Below are 24,696 nucleotides of genomic sequence, written 5' to 3' on the forward strand. Positions count from 1 at the left end.
TGGGTTTGTTCTTGATCCCGAGAAAATTGGTATAGAAAAATCCAATTAGCCACCCCTTTCCCGGTGAAATGACCATGCATGTATAACTTAATATTTCAGTTCTATCATTTAAATGATAAATCGACTTGATTGGAACTCATGAGCTAATGCAAATCTCACATCTTTGTTGTCTTTCTGCTCCCGATGATCTCTTCCCTAGTATTCTCCTTTCCACCAAACTCTTTTCTCGATTCAAACTCTCCTTTGTATGAACTTAAATACGAAGAGAGATATCTCTGGAGAATTTACATTTTAAGCACAAATTATGTATAGATTCAAGTTAGGACAAATAATTGAGGAGCGTATTTAGTGCTAGTGTTATCCTATTTGTAAAAATAATTAGTGATATTTAATTATTCATTTATTTCATTAGACATCAAAAGGTGGAGGGAACAAGAAAGTGGAATTGAAGAAATATAGTAAACAATACTGTTTAAAACTTAAAATTGATCAATCTCAAACTATTTCTAATAATCAAAGACTCCTCTGGGAATAATATACAAGAAAGATTATTCTCGCAGAGAATTGGGTATCTTTGAATTAATACCAATTTGGGAATGTTGAGTTCTAATATTAGCTATTGAAAAAAATGTACAAGCCGAAATGATGTAAAACCAATGAACTCAAATAAGGGTTTTGCATGTTTCGAAATGAAGCACATAATCTGAGTGCACAGAAGGCGTACTTGATTATTCAGAAAGAAAATCAGATCACAAAGATTTCCCTTTGCATGCAAGAAAACTCAAGTTATAAAACATGATTCAGATATATTCCTATTTTAGGGAAGCCCCCGATTCTTTAAGTAGAAACAACAAACTAAGTGGTAAATTCAATTTCATTGTACACTAAAGTGCTTCCCACATGCTTACACGAATATGCATGCTATGTTTGATTCGGAAGTTTGGGATAAGAATTTCACCATCTTGCAGTAAAGATTTCTCACGATAGCATAGTGGGAAATGGAGGCATGCCTGGAAATTATTTCTTAAGGCAGAGCAGAACTTCATCGGCCCTGCTCGCCAACATCACGCTCTTGTTTGACTCCATTAGATCCATGAGGGAGCTCCGCGGGACTCCAGGGCCTCATCCTCTAACACTATCTCCAGGAAGTCTAGCAGGTACTCCGCCAAGAACTTGCCTAGGAATGACATGTAATATCGCATCACCCACGCTTGCGTGCCCATGCCTTCGGTATTACTCTTGAGTTTGTTTGTTTATTTTTCTTGAGAATAATTTCAGATTTGATTCATGTTAATCAGGATAGTTACGCCAAGTATCACGCCCTTTCAACAACAAAACTGAACTATTGATTGTTAGTTAGTGCGGTGGCATTTGTTTGTATTTTTTCGGGTGTGACACCAGCCATTCACAGGTTTCACCTTAATAGTAAAGATTAGCATTAACACGGGTAGATGCATCATGTTTTTTTCCTTTAGTAAAAGTTGCAACCTAAGCACCGATTGATTCAAATCTTAAGAACAAGAAGAGAAGTCCAAGTGTAGAAGATGGTTCATACCTTTTTCTTGTGGACCTTGAAGAGCACACGTGGTCACGACGGCCTTTCCCTTGGCCGAACATGCATCTTATCAACCTGTTGGCACCACTCGCTCAGCAGGTTGTTGAAGAAGGCCATGATTTTGTCCTTGTCGCAAAGCTCCTAGGACGGTACCACCTCTTTCTCATCGCTCTCGCTGTCGCTCATTCATGTTGACCATGACTTCCACCTAAACACTATCATGGATTACCATAAGAAGCCTTGCACAGTTATGAAGAAAAAAAAGACCAAGACACGTAGTATGGTAGCATGAAAGTAACCTCCAATTGTTTCTAAAAATGTTACCTCTAACATCATTTGTTGGAAGGGTGTATGATCACCCTTTTTTAAATATAATAGCACACAAATAGAAAATGTTGGCATCTTGCCATAGAAGTACTTGATCTGGGCAACTTGAGCTTTGATATATTGCATGTATTAGTCTGACCATAAACCATCACTATCCCTATTGCATTTTATGAAAGCATGCAGAACTTTCATCAATTTAAATACTTCCAGTAGACACTAAAATCTTTGTCCTATTTTGAATTTCTTATATGATCGATGGACCAAATTCTCAGAAAGTTTGTTATAGTTATCTTCCAAATAATCCTTGACCGGCAGTAGTACTTACTATGCTTGATGAAAAAAGGCAAAAAATTCTTTAATATATAGAATTGCTAGCCGGACAGAATAGTGGAGTCGTAGTACCTAGCTAATGGTGGTAGTGGCCAGTGGGCATGTAAGTGAAGGTGGCGGAAGCCATGACGAACCTCGGTGGACCAAGTAGCATCTGCAGCCTGACTCGCTAGAGGTCTTCAACCGCTCCTCCTCCGTCGACGCACCCTTCATGTTCCGTCCAGCCGCCGCCCATGTCCAACCATTTAGTTAGCAATAGCAACAAACTTCAGTTTGCATCAGCTACAGATCGGTGTAAATTAGCATTATTTTAGTTAACACATAAGCCAATTTAGTTGACGTTCAATTAACACAAACACCAATTTGGTGAACACAAATTCAGCTAGTATCTAACTATATATTCAGTTAACACAGATCATACCAATCTAGAAATTTAAATATCTCTTTGCTTTGTCCATCTTCTCTACACGGACGAGCATCCCAAACTCCTCTTCACGCGAGCAACTCAGCACCAATACAACCGTCTTCCTCTGCTCAGCACCACCTCCAAGCTCCAGCTCCCTTGCAGTCCACCGATGTACCATCACGAGGTCCCTCGCTGCTCAACCTCTCGGGGCAGGCCGCCGTGTCCAGGAGCTCCGCCTCGACATCATCCTCCTACTTATTTATGGAATCTAGCCGGGACTGACGAAATAGAGCGAATCGTCTTCACATCGGGCTGAACAGGGCCACCGTCGGTTCCCTCAATCCGGCGCTTCCCCGATGCCTCTAAGCATCCTCCCACGATCTCGGTGAGTCCAGGAGCTCCGCCTCACCGGCTCACCGCCATCCTCCTGCTCCTTGAAGGAATCGAGTCATAACTGACGGAATCGAGCGAAAAGGGGAAGTGGACGGGCATGGCGATTGGAGGTCAATTACCATCTCCCCGCCCGGCCCATGATCCATGTGGATGACCAGAGCGGAGATACGTCGTCTTCTTCGCCAGGACAGGCAAGGGCCCCGGCGGGCGGAGGAAGGCGGAGATGCTGTCCGGCCCGTGCTCCATCTTCCCTGAATCAGTGGTTTCATCTTGGTAGGATAAGGAGTTGTTTTGTTAGTTGCGTTTTCTTTGTTCTGCGCGCAGGTTTTTTTTTTCAAAATTGCGTTGAGATAAATCATCTTGGTAGGATAAAGATGTGGGAGGGTATTATTGTCCATCCTGGAAATGTGACACCAGACATTCACCAGTTTGCTCTTAATAGTAGAGATATGTGGCACTGTCGTCTTGGTCATATTGGAGTGAAACGCATGAAGAAACTCCATACTGATGGATTACTTGAATCACTTGACTTTGAGTCACTTGATAGATGCGAAGCATGTCTAATGGGAAAAATGACTAAGACACCATTTTCTGGTATGATGGAGCGAGCTACTGACTTATTGGAAATCATACATACCGATGTGTTCGGACCAATGAGCGTAGCATCGCGCGGTGGTTATCATTATGTTCTAACCTTCACAGATGATCTGAGTAGATATGGGTATATCTATTTCATGAAACATAAATCCGAAACTTTCGAGAAGTTTAAGGAATTCCAAAGTGAAGTAGAAAATCAACGTAACAAGAAGATCAAATTTCTACGATCTGATCGTGGAGATGAATATCTGAGTTATGAGTTTGGCATGCATTTAAAGAAATGCGGAATACTTTCACAATTGACACCGCCGGGAACACCTCAACGTAATGATGTGTCCAAACGTCGTAATCGAACTCTCTTAGATATGGTTCGTTCTATGATGTCTCTTACTGATTTGCCGTTATCATTTTGGAGTTATGCATTAGAGACAGCCGCATTCACTTTAAATAGAGCACCATCAAAATCCGTAGAAATGACACCGTATGAATTATGGTTTAATAAGAAACCTAAGCTGTCGTTCCTGAAAGTTTGGGGTTGCGAAGCCTATGTAAAGAAGTTACAACCGGACAAGCTAGAACCCAAAGCGGAGAAATGCATCTTCATAGGATACCCTAAGGAAACTATAGGGTATACTTTCTATCACAAATCCGAAGGCAAAATCTTTGTTGCTAAGAACGGAACCTTTCTTGAGAAAGAATTTCTCACTAAAGAAGTGACTGGAAGAAAAGTAGAACTCGATGAGATTGATGAATCTATACTCGTTGATCAGAGTAGCGCAGTACCGGAAGTTGTACCTGTACCGCCTACACCAGCAACAGAGGAAGCTAATGATAATGATCATGAAACTTCGAACGAGGAAACTACTGAACCTCGCAGATCGACAAGGGAACGTACCACTCCTGATTGGTATGATCCTTGTCTAAATGTCATGATTGTGGATAACAATGATGAGGACCCTACGACGTATGAAGAAGCGATGATGAGCCCAGATTCCAACAAATGGCAAGAAGCCATGAAATCCGAAATGGGATCCATGTATGATAACAAAGTATGGACTTTGGTAGACTTACCTGATAGCCGAAAGGCTGTCGAGAATAAATGGATCTTCAAGAGAAAAACAGATGCTGATGGTAATATTACTGTCTATAAAGCTCGACTTGTCGCAAAGGGTTTCCGACAAATTCAAGGAGTTGACTACGATGAGACTTTCTCACCTGTAGCGAAGCTAAAATCTGTGAGGATTTTGTTAGCAATAGCTGCATTTTTCGATTATGAGATTTGGCAGATGGATGTCAAAACGGCATTCCTTAATGGAGACATTGAGGAAGAGTTGTATATGGTACAACCAAAAGGTTTTGTCGATCCTAAAAATGCTGACAAAGTATGCAAACTTCAGCGTTCAATCTATGGACTGAAGCAAGCATCGAGAAGTTGGAACCGACGCTTTGATAAGGTGATCAAAGACTTCGGGTTTATACAGTGTCATGGAGAGGCCTGTATTTACAAGAAAGTGAGTGGGAGCTCTGTAGCATTCCTGATATTATATGTAGATGACATATTATTGATTGGGAATGATATAGAACTATTAAGCAGTATTAAAGGTTATTTGAATAATAGTTTTTCAATGAAAGACCTTGGTGATGCATCGTATATATTAGGCATCAAGATTTATAGAGATAGATCAAGACGCCTAATAGGGCTATCACAGAGTACATACCTGGACAAGATTCTAAAGAAGTTTAGAATGGACGAAAGTAAGAAAGGGTTTTTACCTATGTTACTGTGCAAGGTCTTGAGTAAGACTCAAGGACCGGCTACAGAGAAGAAAGAGAAAGGATGAGTAATATCCCCTATGCCTCGGCGATAGGATCTATCATGTATGCCATGCTATGTACTAGACCGGATATAGCACATGCCGTTAGTTTGACTAGCGAGATATCAAAGTGATCCAGGAATGGAACAACTGGACAGCGGTCAAGAATATCTGAAGTACTTGAAAAGAACTAAGGATATGTTTCTTTGTTATGGAGGTGACCAAGAGCTCGTTGTAAACGGTTACACCGATGCAAGTTGGAACAACGATCCCGATGACTCTAAGTCATAGTCCTGGGTACGTGTTTATATTGAATGGTGCTGCAGTAAGCTGGGCAAGCTCGAAGCAGTGCACGGTGGCGAAGTCTTCAACAGAATCAGAGTACATAGCGGCTTCAGAGGCTTCATCAGAAGCGGTATGGATGAAGAGGTTCATTGTAGAGCTCGGTGTGGTTCCTAGTGCATTGGACCCATTAATCATTTACTGTGATAACATGGGTGCCATCGCCAATGCACAAGAGCCAAGGTCACACAAGAGGCTGAAGCATATCAAGCTGCGTTACCACTCGATTCGCGAGTACATCGAAGATGGAGAAGTAAAGATTTGCAAAGTACACAATGATCTGAATGTAGCAGATCCGTTGACTAAAGCTCTCCCTAGGGCAAAGCATGACCAACACCAGAATGCCATGGGTGTTAGGTATATTACAATGTAATCTAGATTATTGACTCTAGTGCAAGTGGGAGACTGAAGGAGATATGCCCTAGAGGCAATAATAAAGTGGTTATTATTTATATCTTTATGTTTATGATAAATGTTTATATATCATGCTATAATTGTATTAACCGAAACATTAGTACATGTGTGATATGTAGACAACAAGAAGTCCCTAGTATGCCTCTTAAACTAGCTTGTTGATTAATGGATGATTAGTTTCATAATCATGAACATTGGATGTTATTAATAACAAGGTTATATCATTATATGAATGATGTAATGGACACACCCAATTAAGCGTAGCATAAGATCTCGTCATTAAGTTATTTGCTATAAGCTTTCGATACATAGTTACCTAGTCCTTATGACCATGAGATCATGTAAATCACTTATACCGGAAAGGTACTTTGATTACACCAAACGCCACTGCGTAAATGGGTGGTTATAAAGGTGGGATTAAGTATCCGGAAAGTATGAGTTGAGGCATATGGATCAACAGTGGGATTTGTCCATCCCGATGACGGATAGATATACTCTGGGCCCTCTCGGTGGAATGTCGTCTAATGTCTTGCAAGCATATGAATGAGTTCATAAGAGACCACATACCACGGTACGAGTAAAGAGTACTTGTCAGGAGACGAGGTTGAACAAGGTATAGAGTGATACCGAAGATCAAACCTCGGACAAGTAAAATATCGCGTGACAAAGGGAATTGGTATCGTATGAGAATGGTTCATTCGATCACTGTCGTGGTATCGTCATGGCATATGCCATAGGGTGGCTAATCGAAGGTGGTTCCTGAGAGATCTCACGGCGGTATCCGGATGCGGGTATGGGGACGAGCGACACGGCAACGTACCCAGGTTCGAGGCCCTCCGATGGAGGTAACACCTCTACTCCTGCTATGAGTGTATATGATGATCACACAATACAATGGTGCTCCTAGAGCTGTGTTCGGCTGCTCCTGGGAGGCTAAGGGAGACGATGGTCTCTCTCACAGGGCAGCGCTAAGGGTGGAATGAAGTGAGAATGATCGATCGATCCCCTGCACGAGAGGGGGTAGTGCGGCTTATATAGGCACCGGCACTTTACATATAAGACCATATAGTCTACTGGCCGGCTTGGCCGGCTTCGGCCTCCGCTCCTTCCCGAGGCGGTGACGTCAGGAGCCGTTGAGGCGTCGTGGCCTGTCCCATCCGGCTGCCAAGGTCAGTGGTATGGAGAGGAGGTGTCCCTGTCGCCGTCAGCCACTGTAGCCAGTACGGATCGACGTAGACCATGATGGCCTGTCCGGCGCGTGGCACTATTGCTCCACAGTGCCCCGCGCTTTACGGAAGATGAAGTCAGCGTGGACTTTGGGAACCCGGATCACCAACCCGGTTCCTTTCAGTGCAAGACTCGCCAGCCTCGAGTCGGTCTGAGGTACAAACCCCCAGTCGGATATGGCTTGTAGAAGCCGGCCCAGCTACAGCATTGGTGGCCGTAGCCAGGCCGACTAGGACCTAGAGCCAGCCGGCTTCCGGACCAGCCGGCCACGGCGCCAGCCGGCTGCTCCTCAGCCGGCCTTTGCCGCGAGCCGGCCAGTGGCCAGCCGGCTGCTCCGCGTCCATTGCCCTACCCGGGGTCTTCCCCCCGACATTAGCCCCCGAAGCTGGCAAGGTCCTGCGTTTAGAAGGACCTAGGCAGGTTTTCCTGGCTTCTTGAATATACTTGACGGCACTTGGAGGGGCCGACTGAGAATTTCCATTCAGCCGGCTGCGCCCTCATCCGGCTCGCTTCGGCCGGCTGCTTCTAGCCGGCCACTTTTTACACTTATGCAGCTTTTGCTTTCTCGCAAGTTTTGGTGGTGTCTCCGCCTTGCTGGATAACTTTTGGTTCGCGTTGAACTTACTGTCCGGCTCCGGCTTGCGGCGCGCCGGAGTCTCCGCCGCCTCGGGTTCTGCACCCGACTTGACCGGTCTGATGCCTGGGCTCTGGCCGTCGTTTCATCTGGTCACATCAATGTCTCCTCCGGATCCGGTGCGGTAGTGGGGGACGTGGTGTGGCCGTTTTCGGTAACCGCTGTGGTCGTGGGCGGAGTTACGGCGCAATAAATCTGGGGACGTGGCCCACGTTCGCCACTTGGAGGCCAACCGCCCGTGGCAGGAGGCTATAAATGCCGCGGGGGAGGCATCGAGGCGGCTACTTGCCCCTTTCTTCCTCCTCGCGCTCCTGCTCCATTCCTTCTCTTCTTCGTGCTCGAGCCCGTCGCTGCTCCGGCGAACGCCTCCCGCTGGCGAACTCCGGTGAACGACTCTCCGCCGATCCTCCGCCGCTACTCCGTCGAGCCGGCACCACGGGGCCCCGCGTTTCAACGGAGCGTCCTCAGCCGCCGTCGTCGCCGCCGCCGTCGCAAGGCTCTTCTTCGCCCTTTCGCCTCTCTTGGTCATCTTCTTCTTCTTCCTCGACAATGGCCTCCGCCAGCGGATCATGGAGGGGCTCATACATGCGGGAGGACGACATCGAGCGGCTGGTGCGCCTCCGCCGGATCCCGCGGTCGGTGGTTGATACGTCTCCGACGTATCGAAAATTTCTTATGTTCCATGCCACATTATTGATGTTATCTACATGTTTTATGCACACTTTATGTCATATTCGTGCATTTTTTGGAACTAACCTATTAACAAGATGCCGAAGTGCCAGTTGCTGTTTTCTGCTGTTTTTGGTTTCAGAAATCCTAGTAAGGAAATATTCTCGGAATTGGACGAAATCAAAGCCCAGGGGCCTATTTTTCCACGAAGCTTCCAGAAGTCCGAAGACGAAACGAAGAGGGGCCACGGGGTGGCCAAACCCTAGGGCGGCGCGGCCCCACCCCTGGCCGCGCCGGCCTATGGTTTGGGCCCCCCGTGCCGCCTCTTGACCTACCCTTCCGCCTACTTAAAGCCTCCGTGACGAAACCCCCAGTACCGAGAGCCACGATACGGAAAACCTTCCAGAGACGCCGCCAACGCCGATCCCATCTCGGGGGATCCAGGAGATCGACTCCGGCACCCTGCCGGAGAGGGGAATCATCTCCCGGAGGACTCTACGCCGCCATGGTCGCCTCCGGAGTGATGTGTGAGTAGTCTACCCCTGGACTATGGGTCCATAGCAGTAGCTAGATGGTTGTCTTCTCCCCATTGTGCTATCATTGTCGGATCTTGTGAGCTGCCTAACATGATCAAGATCATCTATCTGTAATTCTATATGTTGCGTTTGTTGGGATCCGATGAATAGAGAATACTTGTTATGTTGATTATCAAAGTTATATCTATGTGTTGTTTATGATCTTGCATGCTTTCCGTTACTAGTAGATGCTCTGGCCAAGTAGATGCTTGTAACTCCAAGAGGGAGTACTTATGCTCGATAGTGGGTTCATGCCTGCATTGACACCTGGGACAGTGACAGAAAGTTCTAAGGTTGTGTTGTGCTGTTGCCACTAGGGATAAAACATTGATGCTATGTCTAAGGATGTAGTTGTTGATTACATTACGCACCATACTTAATGCAATTGTCTGTTGCTTGCAACTTAATACTGGAAGGGGTTCGGATGATAACCTGAAGGTGGACTTTTTAGGCATAAATGCAGTTGGATGGCGGTCTATGTACTTTGTCGTAATGCCCAATTAAATCTCACTATACTCATCATGATATGTATGTGCATGGTCATGCCCTCTTTATTTGTCAATTGCCCAACTGTAATTTGTTCACCCAACATGCTGTTTATCTTATGGGAGAGACACCTCTAGTGAACTGTGGACCCCGGTGCAATTCTCTTTACTGAAATACAATCTACTGCAATATTTGTTCTACTGTTTTCTGCAAACAATCATCTTCCACACAATACGGTTAATCCTTTGTTACAGCAAGCCGGTGAGATTGACAACCTCACTGTTTCGTTGGGGCAAAGTACTTTGGTTGTGTTGTGCAGGTTCCACGTTGGCGCCAGAATCTCTGGTTCAACGTGCTTCTTGGCTCCTCCTGGTTCGATAAACCTTGGTTTCTTTCTGAGGGAAAACTTGCTGCTGTGCGCATCATACCTTCCTCTTGGGGTTCCCAACGAACGTGTGAGTTACACGCCATCAAGCTCTTTTTCTGGCGCCGTTGCTGGGGAGATCAAGACACGCTGCAAGGGGAGTCTCCACTTCTCAATCTCTTTACTTTGTTTTTGTCTTGCTTAGTTTTATTTACTACTTTGTTTGCTGCACTAAATCAAAATACAAAAAAATTAGTTGCTAGTTTTACTTTACTTGCTATCTTGTTTACTATATCAAAAACACAAAAAAATTAGTTTACTTGCATTTACTTTATCTAGTTTGCTTTATTTACTGTTGCTAAAATGGCCAACGCTGAAAATACTAAGTTGTGTGACTTCACAACCACAAATAATAATGATTTCTTATGCACACCTATTGCTCCACCTGCTACTACAGCAGAATTCTTTGAAATTAAACCTACTTTACTGAATCTTGTTATGCGAGAGCAATTTTCTGGTGTTAGTTCTGATGATGCTGCTGCCCATCTTAATAATTTTGTTGAACTATGTGAAATGCAAAAATATAAAGATGTAGATGGTGATATCATTAAACTAAAATTGTTCCCTTTCTCATTAAGAGGAAGAGCTAAAGATTGGTTGCTATCTCTGCCTAAGAATAGTATTGATTCATGGACTAAATGCAAGGATACTTTTATTGGTAGATATTATCCCCCTGCTAAAATTATATCTTTGAGGAGTAGCATAATGAATTTTAAACAATTAGATACTGAACATGTTGCTCAAGCTTGGGAAAGAATGAAATCTCTGGTTAAAAATTGCCCAACCCATGGACTGACTACTTGGATGATCATCCAAACCTTCTATGCAGGACTAAATTTTTCTTCACGGAATTTATTGGATTCAGCTGCTGGAGGTACCTTTATGTCCATCACTCTTGGTGAAGCAACAAAGCTTCTTGATAATATGATGATCAACTACTCTGAATGGCACACGGAAAGAGCTCCACAAGGTAAGAAGGTAAATTCTGTCGAAGAAACCTCTTCCTTGAGTGATAAGATTGATGCTATTATGTCTATGCTTGTGAATGATAGGACTAATATTGATCCTAATAATGTTCTGTTAGCTTCATTGGTTGCACAAGAAGAACATGTTGATGTGAACTTCATTAAAAATAATAATTTCAACAACAATGCTTACCGGAACAATTCTAGTAACAACTATAGGCCATATCCTTATAATAATGGCAACGGCTATGGTAATTCTTATGGGAATTCTTACAACAATAATAGGAACACACCCCCTGGACTTGAAGCCATGCTTAAAGAATTTATTAGTACACAAACTGCTTTTAACAAATCTGTTGAAGAAAAGCTTGGGAAAATTGATATACTTGCTTCTAAAGTCGATAGTCTTGCTGTTGATGTTGATCTTTTGAAATCGAAAGTTTTGCCTAATGAGAATCATCATAATAAAATTGTTACTACAGCAAATGCCATTCAAATTAGAATTAATGAGAATATAAGATTAATGGCTGAACTGCGTGCTAGGTGGGATAGAGAAGAAAATGAAAAACTAGCTAAAGAGAAGAATGTAGCTAAAGTTTGGACTATTACCACCACTAGTAATGTTAATGCTACACATGTTGCTGCACCTCCTACTAATACTAATAAAAGAATTGGTGTTAGCAATGTTTCCACTTCTAATGCAAAGCGCGAGAAACTGCCTGAAACTGCTAAAACTGCTGAAACTGCCTGTGATAAAGCTGCTGAAATTTTTTCCAACATTGGGGATGATGATCCCATTGCTTTAGATTATAATGGTTTGAATTTTGATGATTGCCACATCTCTGAAGTTATAAAGTTCTTGCAAAAACTTGCTAAAAGTCCTAATGCTAGTGCTATAAATTTGGCTTTTACACATCATATTACAAATGCTCTCATAAAAGCTAGAGAAGAGAAACTAGAGCGCGAAGCCTCTATTCCTAAAAAGCTAGAGGATGGTTGGGAGCCCATCATTAAGATGAAGGTTAAAGATTTTGATTGTAATGCTTTATGTGATCTTGGTGCAAGTATTTCTGTTATGCCTAAGAAAATTTATAATATGCTTGACTTGCCAACGCTGAAAAATTGTTATTTGGATGTTAACCTTGCTGATCATTCTACAAAGAAACCTTTGGGGAAAGTTGATAATGTTCACATTACCGTTAACAATAACCTTGTTCCCGTTGATTTTTTTGTCTTGGATATTGAATGCAATGCATCTTGTCCCATTATATTGGGAAGACCTTTTCTTCGAACTGTTGGTGCTATCATTGATATGAAGGAAGGTAATATAAAATATCAATTTCCTCTCAAGAAAGGTATGGAACACTTCCCTAGAAAGAGAATGAAGGTACCTTTTGATTCCATTATGAGAACAAATTATGATGTTGACACTTCGTCTCTTGATAATACTTGATACACACTTTCTGCGCCTAGCTGAAAGGCGTTAAAGAAAAGCGCTTATGGGAGACAACCCATGTTTTTACCTACAGTACTTTGTTTTTGTTTTGTGTCTTGGAAGTTGTTTACTACTGTAGCAACCTCTCCTTATCTTAGTTTTGTGTTTTGTTGTGCCAAGTTAAGCCGTTGATAGAAAAGTAAGTACTAGATTTGGATTACTGCGCAGTTCCAGATTTCTTTGCTGTCACAAATCTGGGTCCACCTCCCTGTAGGTAGCTCAGAAAATTAAGCCAATTTACGTGCATGATCCTCAGTTATGTACGCAACTTTCATTCAATTTGAGCATTTTCATTTGAGCAAGTCTGGAGCCATTTTAAAATTCGTCAATACGAACTGTTCTGTTTTGACAGATTCTGCCTTTTATTTCGCATTGCCTCTTTTGCTATGTTGGATGAATTTCTTTGATCCACTAATGTCCAGTAGCATTATGCAATGTCCAGAAGTGTTAAGAATGATTGTGTCACCTCTGAATATGTCAATTTATATTGTGCACTAACCCTCTAATGAGTTGTTTTGAGTTTGGTGTGGAGGAAGTTTTCAAGGATCAAGAGAGGAGTATGATGCAACATGATCAAGGAGAGTGAAAGCTCTAAGCTTGGGGATGCCCCGGTGGTTCACCCTGCATATATTAAGAAGACTCAAGCGTCTAAGCTTGGGGATGCCCAAGGCATCCCCTTCTTCATCGACAACATTATCAGGTTCCTCCCCTGAAACTATATTTTTATTCCATCACATCTTATGTGCTTTTTCTTGGAGCGTCGGTTTGTTTTTGTTTTTTGTTTTGTTTGAATAAAATGGATCCTAGCATTCACTTTATGGGAGAGAGACACGCTCCGCTGTAGCATATGGACAAGTATGTCCTTGGTTTCTACTCATAGTATTCATGGCGAAGTTTCTCCTTCGTTAAATTGTTATATGGTTGGAATTGGAAAATGATACATGTAGTAATTGCTATAAATGTCTTGGGTAATGTGATACTTGGCAATTGTTGTGCTCATGATTAAGCTCTTGCATCATATGCTTTGCACCCATTAATGAAGAAATACATAGAGCATGCTAAAATTTGGTTTGCATATTTGGTTTCTCTAAGGTCTAGATAATTTCTAGTATTGAGTTTGAACAACAAGGAAGACGGTGTAGAGTCTTATAATGTTTTCAATATGTCTTTTATGTGAGTTTTGCTGCACCGGTTCATCCTTGTGTTTGTTTCAAATAAGCCTTGCTAGCCTAAACCTTGTATCGAGAGGGAATACTTCTCATGCATCCAAAATACTTGAGCCAACCACTATGCCATTTGTGTCCACCATACCTACCTACTACATGGTATTTTCCGCCATTCCAAAGTAAATTGCTTGAGTGCTACCTTTAAAATTCCATCATTCACCTTTGCAATATATAGCTCATGGGACAAATAGCTTAAAAACTATTGTGGTATTGAATATGTAATTATGCACTTTATCTCTTATTAAGTTGCTTGTTGTGCGATAACCATGTTCACTGGGGACGCCATCAACTACTCTTTGTTGAATTTCATGTGAGTTGCTATGCATGTTCGTCTTGTCTGAAGTAAGAGCGATCTACCACCTTATGATTAAGCATGCATATTGTTAGAGAAGAGCATTGGGCCGCTAACTAAAGCCATGATCCATGGTGGAAGTTTCAGTTTTGGACATATATCCTCAATCTCAAATGAGAAAATTATTAATTGTTGTTACATGCTTATGCATAAAAGAGGAGTCCATTATCTCGTTGTCTATGTTGTCCCGGTATGGATGTCTAAGTTGAAGAATAATCAATAGCGAGAAATCCAATGCGAGCTTTCTCCTTAGACCTTTGTACAGGCGGCATAGAGGTACCCCTTTGTGACACTTGGTAAAAACATGTGCATTGTGATGATCCGGTAGTCCAAGCTAATTAGGACAAGGTGCGGGCACTATTAGTACACTATGCATGAGGCTTGCAACTTATAAGATATAATTTACATGATGCATATGCTTTATTACTACCATTGACAAAATTGTTTCATGTTTTCAAAATCAAAGCTCTAGCACAAATATAGCAATCGATGCTTTTCCTCTATGGAGGACCATTCTTTTACTTTCAATGTTGAGTCAGTTCACCTATTTCTCTCCACCTCAAGAAGCAAACACTTGTGTGAACTGTGCATTGATTCCTACATACTTGCTTATTGCACTTATTATATTACTCTATGTTGACAATATCCATGAGATATACATGTTACAAGTTGAAAGCAACCGCTGAAACTTAATCTTCTTTTGTGTTGCTTCAATGCCTTTACTTTGAATTATTGCTTTATGAGTTAACTCTTATGCAAGACTTATTGATGCTTGTCTTGAAGTGCTATTCATGAAAAGTCTTTGCTTTATGATTCACTTGTTTACTCATGTCATATACATTGTTTTGATCGCTGCATTCACTACATATGCTTTACAAATAGTATGATCAAGATTATGATGGCATGTCACTCCAGAAATTATCTGTGTTATCGTTTTACCTGCTCAGGATGAGCAGAACTAAGCTTGGGGATGCTGATACGTCTCAGACGTATCGATAATTTCTTATGTTCCATGCCACATTATTGATGTTATCTACATGTTTTATGCACACTTTATGTCATATTCGTGCATTTTACGGAACTAACCTATTAACAAGATGCCGAAGTGCCGATTCTGTTTTCTGCTGTTTTTGGTTTCAGAAATCCTAGTAAGGAAATATTCTCGGAATTGGACGAAATCAAAGCCCGGGGGCCTATTTTTCCACGAAGCTTCCAGAAGTCCGAAGACGAAGCGAAGAGGGCCACGGGGTGGCCAAACCCTAGGCGGCGCGGCCCCACCCCTGGCCGCGCCGGCCTATGGTTTGGGCCCCCGTGCCGCCTCTTGACCTACCCTTCCGCCTACTTAAAGCCTCCGTGACGAAACCCCCGATGCGAGAGCCACGATACGGAAAACCTTCCCGGAGACGCCGCCAACGCCGATCCCATCTCGGGGGATCCAGGAGATCGCCTCCGGCACCCTGCCGGAGAGGGGAATCATCTCCCGGAGGACTCTACGCCGCCATGGTCGCCTCCGGTGTGATGTGTGAGTAGTCTACCCCTGGACTATGGGTCCATAGCAGTAGCTAGATGGTTGTCTTCTCCCCATTGTGCTATCATTGTCGGATCTTGTGAGCTGCCTAACATGATCAAGATCATCTATCTGTAATTCTATATGTTGCGTTTGTTGGGATCCGATGAATAGAGAATACTTGTTATGTTGATTATCAAAGTTATATCTATGTGTTGTTTATGATCTTGCATGCTTTCCGTTACTAGTAGATGCTCTGGCCAAGTAGATGCTTGTAACTCCAAGAGGGAGTACTTATGCTCGATAGTGGGTTCATGCCTGCATTGACACAGGACGATGTGAGAAAGTTCTAAGGTTGTGTTGTGCTGTTGCCACTAGGGATAAAACATTGATGCTATGTCTAAGGATGTAGTTGTTGATTACATTACGCACCATACTTAATGCAATTGTCTGTTGCTTGCAACTTAATACTGGAAGGGGTTCGGATGATAACCTGAAGGTGGACTTTTTAGGCATAGATGCAGTTGGATGGCGGTCTATGTACTTTGTCGTAATGCCCAATTAAATCTCACTATACTCATCATGATATGTATGTGCATGGTCATGCCCTCTTTATTTGTCAATTGCCCAACTGTAATTTGTTCACCCAACATGCTGTTTATCTTATGGGAGAGACACCTCTAGTGAACTGTGGACCCCGGTCCAATTCTCTTTACTGAAATACAATCTACTGCAATATTTGTTCTACTGTTTTCTGCAAACAATCATCTTCCACACAATACGGTTAATCCTTTGTTACAGCAAGCCGGTGAGATTGACAACCTCACTGTTTCGTTGGGGAAAAGTACTTTGGTTGTGTTGTGCAGGTTCCACGTTGGCGCCGGAATCCCTGGTGTTGCGCCGCACTACATCCCGCTGCCATCAACCTTCAACGTGCTTCTTGGCTCCTCCTGGTTCGATAAACCTTGGTTTCTTTCTGAGGGAAAACTTGCTGCTGTGCGCATCATACCTTCCTCTTGGGGTTCCCAACGAACGTGTGAGTTACACGCCATCAGTGGTCACGCGGGTGCCCGGCGAGGAGACGGAGCCCGAACCGGAGCCCGGCGAGCGCGTCGTCTTCGGCGCGCATCTGGACCGCGGGCTGGGCCTGCCGGCGTCAACCTTCTTCCGCCAATTCCTCGACAATTTTGGCCTGCAGCCGCACCACCTGCCGGCCAACGCCTGCGTCCTCCTCAGCTGCTATGTGGCATTCATGGAGGCCTACGCCGGCTTGTGGCCGGACATCGACTTCTGGAGCCGGCTGTTCTATCTGAAGGCGCAAACTACTGAGGGCCGCCTGCGGGCTTGCGGCGCCGCCTCGATCTACACTCGGCCCGGTACGCCTTTCCCCAAAATCCCCACCATTGACTCGGTGAAGAATTGGCAGATGTCGTTCTTCTACGTGCGCAACGAGGGGCAGCTCGTCGACCGGATCAACTTGTCGGAGTTCAACCCGGCTCCTCCAGTCGGCCGGATCAACTGGAGCTACAACGCCCGCACGGCGGACCTAGACGCTGAAGTGAATCAGCTCTGGGACTTCCTGGGGGCGGCCGTCTCGAACGGGCTGACCGCCGAGGACCTCCTCTGCACCATCGCCGAGCGCCGGGTGCTGCCGCTCCAGAGGCGCACCCACAAAATCGGGCACATGTCCGGCCGGTTCGACCCGAACCGGACGTCCAAGGCGCTGCTCTCCAAGGCCCAGGTGGCCAGCCGGGTGAATAACATCACCAAGGCGAACATGCCGGACGACTGGAACTACGGGCTGGCGCCCCACGACAGGGACCACCAACCCGAGCGGGTAAGCTTTGCGTTTTCGCGGGCTTCCGGCTTGCGGCTGCGAGGCCGACTTCCTTTTGCTTCTGCCGATTTCCGGCTTGTTGTTTGCTCATGTTTTCTGTTTTTCTAGCTCTTTGAGCGCCAGAACGTCGAGGACGGCGACCTGGCGACGAGGAGGTGGACGCCGGATCACGTCGATCCGGCTGACCAAGCCGGCGACCAGGCTGGCGACGACGACCTGCTGCAGGCGCCTGACCTAGGCGGCCAGGGGGAGCACAATCCGCCCCCTTCACCGGAGCAGCAGGAGGACGAGGAGCCGGCGACGTCCGCCACGGGGCCGATCCCGGCCGTGCCCCTGCGCGCGAGGCCGCCAAGCACCACGGTGACTTCAGCGCACAAGGGGAAGAAGCGGGCCAGCGAGCCCCGCTCTACTGCCGCCTTGGAGGCGAAGGCGAAGAAGCTCCGCCGGCAGCAGCCGAAGAAGGTTCCGGAGCAGGCCGGGTGAGTTTTCTTTTTCTCTCTCTTGTTTGATTCCTTTTGTTTCCTTTCTCTTTATGCTTATCTTCTCCTTGTTTGTCCGGCTAGGGCCCCCATCAAGTTTGCCCAGGGCGGCGGCTCCCGGCAGGCTCCGCGCGTCGCGTCGCCGCCTCTGCGCCAAAGGAGGGAGCCAACGCCACAGCCTTCATCGCGCGCACCTACGCCGCCGCCGCCTGCGGGTACTCCGCCTCCCGCAGGGGCGCCTTCCTTCGCCGTGCCGCTGGCCTCAGCGCCTGATCGTGGCACGCGGGCCGAGCCGACGCGGCAGCCAACGCTGGATGACATGTTCCCGCGCCGGACTCGCTTTCTCGGACCCAGCTGCTGGGGCCGGCCGGGGCATGCCGCCTTCAACCGGAGCCGAGCCGGCAGAGCTGCACCGTCCGCGATCGGAGCCGGAGCCGGCGGGCTGCGCCGCTGCGACCGGAGCCGGAGCCGGGCCAAGCGTGGTGGTGCTGGATGAGAGCCCGGAGGGGGCACCTCGAGCGCCGGATACGGCTGCGCCGTTGGGCCATCTGCTGCGCCCGAGCGTCGCCACCGCCGGGGCCGACGACAGAGGAGCCGGCCAGGCAGGAGCCGGCAAGGGATGAGCCGGCGCGCGCGGAGGGCGCCGACTCGCGCGCGCTGGTGAGGACGGGAGCCCCATCGGCGCCGCAGCAGGGCCTGCACGTGGCCAAGGGTGCCATGCTTCTGCATGTGCCATCCGCCTCCGACTCCAGCCTTGGCTCGGCTGGCACTATGGAGCAGGCGTGGCTCCGCGTCGACTCCTACGAGGTGACCAGCCGGGAGGGGAACCCCGGCCAAGCATCGGTGGAGATGTTCTTCTCCAGCCTGCAGGCCAACCTCAAGGCTAGGGCTGCCGAGGCCGCGGCCAACCTCGCCAAGGTGGAGGAAGCCAGCAAGGTAAGCTTCATCTGTTTTTTGATTTGGTTGTCATCCTGGTAGCCCTCCGAGGCATGGGCCGGCTGCTTGGAGCCGGTCCGGGTTTCGCCTAGCATACTGATTTTCTTTTTTTCCTTAGGCTGTGGCGGATCGGCGCACCACTCTGTACAACCGTGCCGTGACCCACTATCACAAGGCCAAGCTGGACCGGGCCGACTTGGCTCGCGAGCTTGCGACCGTCAAGGGTAAGATCTTGTTTCTTCCGACTCGATGTCTTCTTTCTTTTTAGTCTTCGTTGGCTGACGTTTCTTTCCGGCTGCCTTGCAGTTGAAGCCACCAAGGTTCCGCGGCTGGAGGCGGATCTCCGGGCTGCTCGCGCCCAATGCGCCGAGAGCGAGGAGGCGGGCCGCTCTGCAGCCGCTAAGCTCAAGGTGGCAGAGCAGGAGCTGACGCGGCTGCGCCTGCTTTGAGCAGAACCACCTCACCGAGCTTGCCTCCCTTAGGACGGCAGAGAAGGAGAAGGTGGAGGATCTGAGCCGGCGGCTGACTGAGGTGGAGAAGCAGCGGCTTGCGCTGCAGGAGGAGGTCACCACCAAGTCCACGGAGCTGACGGCTACCGCCAAGCGCTGGACGGACGAGATTGGCGCGCTTGATCGCGGCTTGTCGGGTGAGTGCATCTCTGTGTTCCTTTCCCTTTGCCAGCTTTCGGCTGTCGGCTGCCGGCTTTCGTTGGCAGCCGGCGGCAGAAACTTCTGATTTCTTCGCTATCTTCATCTTCGGGCTGGGGGCAGTCGGTTCTTGCCGGCTGCCGCCAGGCTTTTCCTTTTGTCTTAGGACTTCGAAAATTTGCATTTTTCACCTTATTTCGGCTTCGGTGATTTCTGACTTGCTTCTTCTTGCAGCGGCCTTCCCGGAGACGCAGGATGCGGCGCTAGCAGCCGTTGGCGTTGCACGCGACGCCCGGAGGCGGACGACTGGCGAGGGCAGCTCTGAGTACTTCACCATGGAGGACTACATGGCGTCCATGGCTGCCCGCGTTGAGCCTATCACCAAACTCGGCTGGGAGCTCCGGAAGGCGGCTGAGGAGCTGGTTCCGATGCTGTGGCCTGAGGAGGCGGTGCCGCAAGATATCTCCCATCTCACCTCCTTGATGGAGCGGGCGCTGGATCGCTTCCTCGACTGGAAGGAGTCGGCCACGCGCGCTGGTGCCGACATGGCGCTGTCCTTTGTCCTCTCCTGGTACAACGAGGTGGACCTGGGGCAGCTCGAGTACCGGCGAGCCGGCGTGGAGGACAAGCTCCCGGCCGAACACAAGACCGCCCGGCTTGCCCGAGCCAGCGCCATCGCCGACTTCGTCGACAAGGGCCTTTTCGTCGCTGATCCGAACCCTCCATCTGATGATGATTACGAGATGGACGATGAGGAGGCGGAGGAGGCGCCCGAAGATGACCCGGCAGCCGGCTCCGCTGACGCTCCTCCGGCTGGTCCTTCTCCAGCCGCTGCTTAGTTTTACCTGTTTCTGTTGCTGCTTTTGCCAAGACAATTTATTAAATCCCCGGGATGCCGGGTGCATATGTATGAATATTATCGTCCATTTATTATGTCACACTTTAATGTGTTTGTTAATCATCTGTGTGCCGAGTTGCTTTCTTTCGACTCGTTCGCTTTTTCCCATCCGCCCCACTCTTTGGCTGTGCTCTTGCCGGTCGTACGTTCGACATGCGATCCGTCGCCGGATCAAGAGCGGGCCGCTGGGTGAGGCCGACAGTATTTCAGTCGAACGAGCTGAATTCGGCAATCCGGCACTTTTATGAAAAGTTGCAAGTCAACTCGCTTTTACTCTTTCCCTTAGTCGTTTTTCGCGTGCCGGCTCCCTAGGCCTTACTCCCGCCAGCCGGACAGCCGGGTTGCGGTCTGTAGCTGGATCGGAAGTCGGCTGTCGGAAACCGGATCACGTTACTGAGCCGACCGCGTGAGAGGGTTCAAGCCAATTGGCGAAACAAAGTAGGGTACGTGAAAAACTTGTCAGAAACGGCGCTCTTGGCGCGTGCTTTTTCATAGCTTACAAAAGGGATACAAGGGATACATACATTCCTGCTCTCATGTGTAAAATGGGCGGAGTAAGTTGACATTCCAGGGACGTTTAGTCTCCTCGTCAGCCTTGTCCGGCTTGTTTTTCTTAGCCTCCTAGGCATCTATGAGATAGTAGGAATCATTGCCTACTGCCTTGCTCACGATGAAGGGACCCTCCCATGGGGATGACAGTTTATGCTGTCCGGCTGTCCGGCTGTCCGCTGGATCAGCCGGAGCACTAGGTCTCCTTCTCGGAATGCTAAGGGCTGGACCTTCCGGCTGTGATAGCGTCGGAGGCTTTGCTGGTAGATGGTAGATCTGGACGCGGCCAGCAGCCGGGCCTCTTCGACCAGGTCGACTCCATCTTCGCGAGCTTTTTTGGCTTCGGCTTCAGTGTACAGCTTGATCCTTGGCGCATCGTGCTCGATATCAGTCGGCAAGACGGCTTCGGCCCCGTATACGAGGAAAAATGGCGTGAAGCCGACTGAGCGGTTTGTCGTTGTGCGCAGGCTCCACAGCACATTGGGCAACTCTTCGATCCAGCAGCCGGCTGCTCGCTCGAGCGGCTCCACCAGCCGGGGCCGGATGCCGGCTAGGACCAAGCCGTTAGCCTTCTCCACTTGTCTGTTGGACTCTGGGTGCGCCACAGAGGCTAGGGCCATCCGGATCCCCATTTCCCCGCAATAGCGAGAGAAGATGCCTTGGGAGAAGTTACTGCCGTTGTCGGTGATGATGCTGTGTGGGTAGCCGAATCTCACAATGATTTCCTTGAGGAATGTGACGGCTGTGGAGCCGTCCAGCTTCTTGATTGGCTTGGCTTCGATCCACTTGGTGAATTTGTCAATCATCACCAAGAGGTGTGTCATGCCGCCTCGCGCTGTTTTGAACGGACCCACCATATCCAAGCCCCATACGGCAAACGGCCATGTGATGGGGATGGTTTTCAAGGCGGAAGCCGGCTGGTGTCTCTTCTTTGCGAAGCGCTGACAGCCGTTGCACTTCTTCACCAACTCTTCTGCGTCTCTGAGCGCAGTCGGCCAGTAAAAACCATGCCGGAAAGCTTTGGCCACTATGGCTCTGGATGAGGCGTGATGTCCGCACTCTCCTTGATGGATTTCCCGTAGGAGTTCAATCCCTTCAGCCGGCTCGACGCACCGCTGGAACACCCCACTTACGCTGCGTTTGTACAGCTGGTGGTTGATGATGGTATAGGTCTGGGCCCTTCTCTCAATCTGCCTGGCCTGGACTCTATCATCAGGCAGCACACCGTCGGTGAGGTAGGAGAGGAATTCTTGTGCCCATGAAGGTACGCATCTTATCTCGAATACGCTGACCAACAGGGCCTCCTGCGTGGGAGCTTCCGGATTCGACTGCATGGTCGCCGGGTTCGGCTTGCTAGCCGGCGGGTTCGGCTTGCTAGCCCCTGAGTTTGGCGATGAAGCCCCCGGGTTGGACTGAGAAGTCCCCGGGTTCGGCATGGTAGCCGGCGGGTTTGGCTTTGGAGCCCCCGACTTGGGCGATGAAGCCCCCGGGTTCGGCTGAGCAGCCCCCGGGTCAGCCGGCACGAATATTGAATCCGAGTCCGGTGACGGTATGATGGACGGCTTCTTGAGAACCGCCAAGGCGATGCCCGGCGGAATGGCTTGCCGGGTTGAGCCAATCTTGGACAAGGCGTCAGCCGCCTCGTTGTTTGCTCGTGGCACATGGTGGAATTCGCAGCCGTCGAAGAAGCCGGATAGCTGCTGGACGTGGAAGCGGTACGAGGCCATGTTGGCGTCCTTCGCGTCCCAGTCGCCAGATGCTTGCTGTATAACCAAGTCGGAGTCGCCGAAGCAAAGTATGCGACGCACGCCAATCTCCTTGGCCAGCTTCAGCCCATGAATGAGCGCTTCATATTCCGCCACGTTGTTGGATGCGGCGAAGTGGATCTGCAGGACGTAGTCCAGCCGGTCTCCCTTGGGAGAGGTGAGGACGATGCCGGCTCCCAAGCCGTTGCGCATCTTCAAGCCGTCAAAGTGCATCTTCCAGTGTGTGGAATCCGGCACAGGCGGCAGGTACTGCATCTCAGCCCAGTCGACGAAGAAGTCCGCGAGGATCTGCGACTTGATGGCTGTGCGTGGCTCGTAGATGATGGTGTGGGCGGCTAGCTCCAGGGCCCACTTGGCAACCCGTCTGTTGGCATCCTTGCTGCCGATGATTTCTGCCAAGGGTGCTGTGGCAACCACCTTGATGGGGTGCTCTTGGAAGTAGTGCTTGAGCTTCTTGGCCGCCATGTAGACGCCGTAGGTGACCTTCTGGTAGTGGGGGTAGTTTTGCTTCGACTGGGAGAGCACTTTGCTAAGGTAGTAGACTGGGCGCTGGACCAGCTGCTCCCTGCCGTCTTCTTTGCGCTCCACCACCAGGACAACGCTAACCACTCGATTGGTGGCTGCGATGTACAATAGCATCGGCTCCATTGAAGCCGGCGTTGCAAGGATTGGCGCGGTTGAGAGCACGCGCTTCAAGTCACGGAAAGCCTCATCCGCCTGCGGTGACCAGACGAACTTGTCCGCTTTCTTCATCAATTGATACAGGGGCAGTGCCTTCTCCCCCAGCCGGCTGACGAAGCGGCTCAAGGAAGCCAGGCAGCCAGCAAACTTCTAGATGTCCTTGAGGCACTGCGGCAGTTCCATCTTCTCCAGGGCACTGATCTTCTCCGGGTTGGCTTCGATCCCTCGCTGAGAGACGAGGTAGCCAAGGAGCTGGCCAGACGGCACGTCGAATGTGCACTTGGCCGGGTTGAGCTTCATCTGAAATCTTCTCAGATTGGTGAAGGTTTCTCTCAGGTCATCAAGGAGGGTAGTCGTCTCCTTGGTCTTTACAACGACATCATCCACATATGCGTGAACGTTTCTGCCGATTTGATCCTGCAAGCATTTCTGCATGCACCTTTGGTAGGTGGCGCCTGCATTTTTCAAGCCGAATGGCATAGTCGTGTAGCAGTAAGGCCCATACGGGGTAATGAACGAAGTCTTTATTTGATCAGCCGGATTCAAAGGAATCTGGTGGTAGCCTGAATAGGCATCTAGGAAAGACAACAGTTCACAGCCGGCAGTCGAGTCTATAACTTGATCTATGCGCGGCAGGGGGAAGGGATCCTTCGGGCACGCCTTGCTCAGGATGGTGTAGTCGATACACATGCGCCAGGAGCCGTTCTTCTTCAAAACCAGGACCGGGTTCGCCAACCAGTTCGGGTGCAGCACTTCCATGATGAAGCCGGCTGCCAGCAGCCGGGCGATTTCTTCACCGATGGCCTTCCTTCTTTCTTCGGCGAAGCGCCTGAGAGGCTGCTTCACCGGCTTGGCTTCAGGCCGGACGTGGAGGTGGTGCTCAGCCAGCTCCCTCGGCACACCCGGCATGTCTCTTGGAGTCCATGTGAAGATGTCCCGATTCTCACGGAGGAAGCTGGTGAGCTCGCTTTCCTATTTCTTGCTCAAGCCGGCACCGATGGTAACGTACTTGTCCGGCTGCGCCGGGTCCAGCAGGATCTTCTTGGTGTTGTCGGCCGGCTGGAAGTGAGTCGTCCCAGCCGGGTTGCCTGCAGCCGGCATGTCTGTCTACGCGGCTTTGGCGAGGGCGACGGCGTCGTGGATGAGCTGCTTCTCGGTGGCGATG

The 24,696-nt window shown here is 48.6% G+C and overlaps 1 long non-coding RNA gene across 4 annotated transcripts; it reads right to left on the reverse strand.

The window, feature by feature from the left end:
* Nucleotides 1–446: 446 nt before the first annotated feature.
* Nucleotides 447–3,454, reverse strand: LOC127349273 (uncharacterized). 4 transcript variants are annotated; one of them, XR_011754211.1, is made up of 4 exons: nt 2,634–3,454; nt 2,347–2,494; nt 1,556–1,770; nt 449–1,177 (listed from the first exon to the last, which is right to left on the reverse strand). It is a non-coding gene; the product is annotated as an uncharacterized lncRNA (long non-coding RNA). The 4 variants fall into 4 exon arrangements; XR_011754212.1 differs by having other exon boundaries at nt 464–1,770; nt 2,634–3,045; nt 3,131–3,454; XR_011754210.1 differs by having other exon boundaries at nt 447–1,763.
* Between the last annotated feature and the right edge of the window lie 21,242 nt (nt 3,455–24,696).

This window comes from Lolium perenne, chromosome 1 (genome assembly GCF_019359855.2).
Source record: "Lolium perenne isolate Kyuss_39 chromosome 1, Kyuss_2.0, whole genome shotgun sequence".
Taxonomy (NCBI): domain Eukaryota; kingdom Viridiplantae; phylum Streptophyta; class Magnoliopsida; order Poales; family Poaceae; genus Lolium; species Lolium perenne.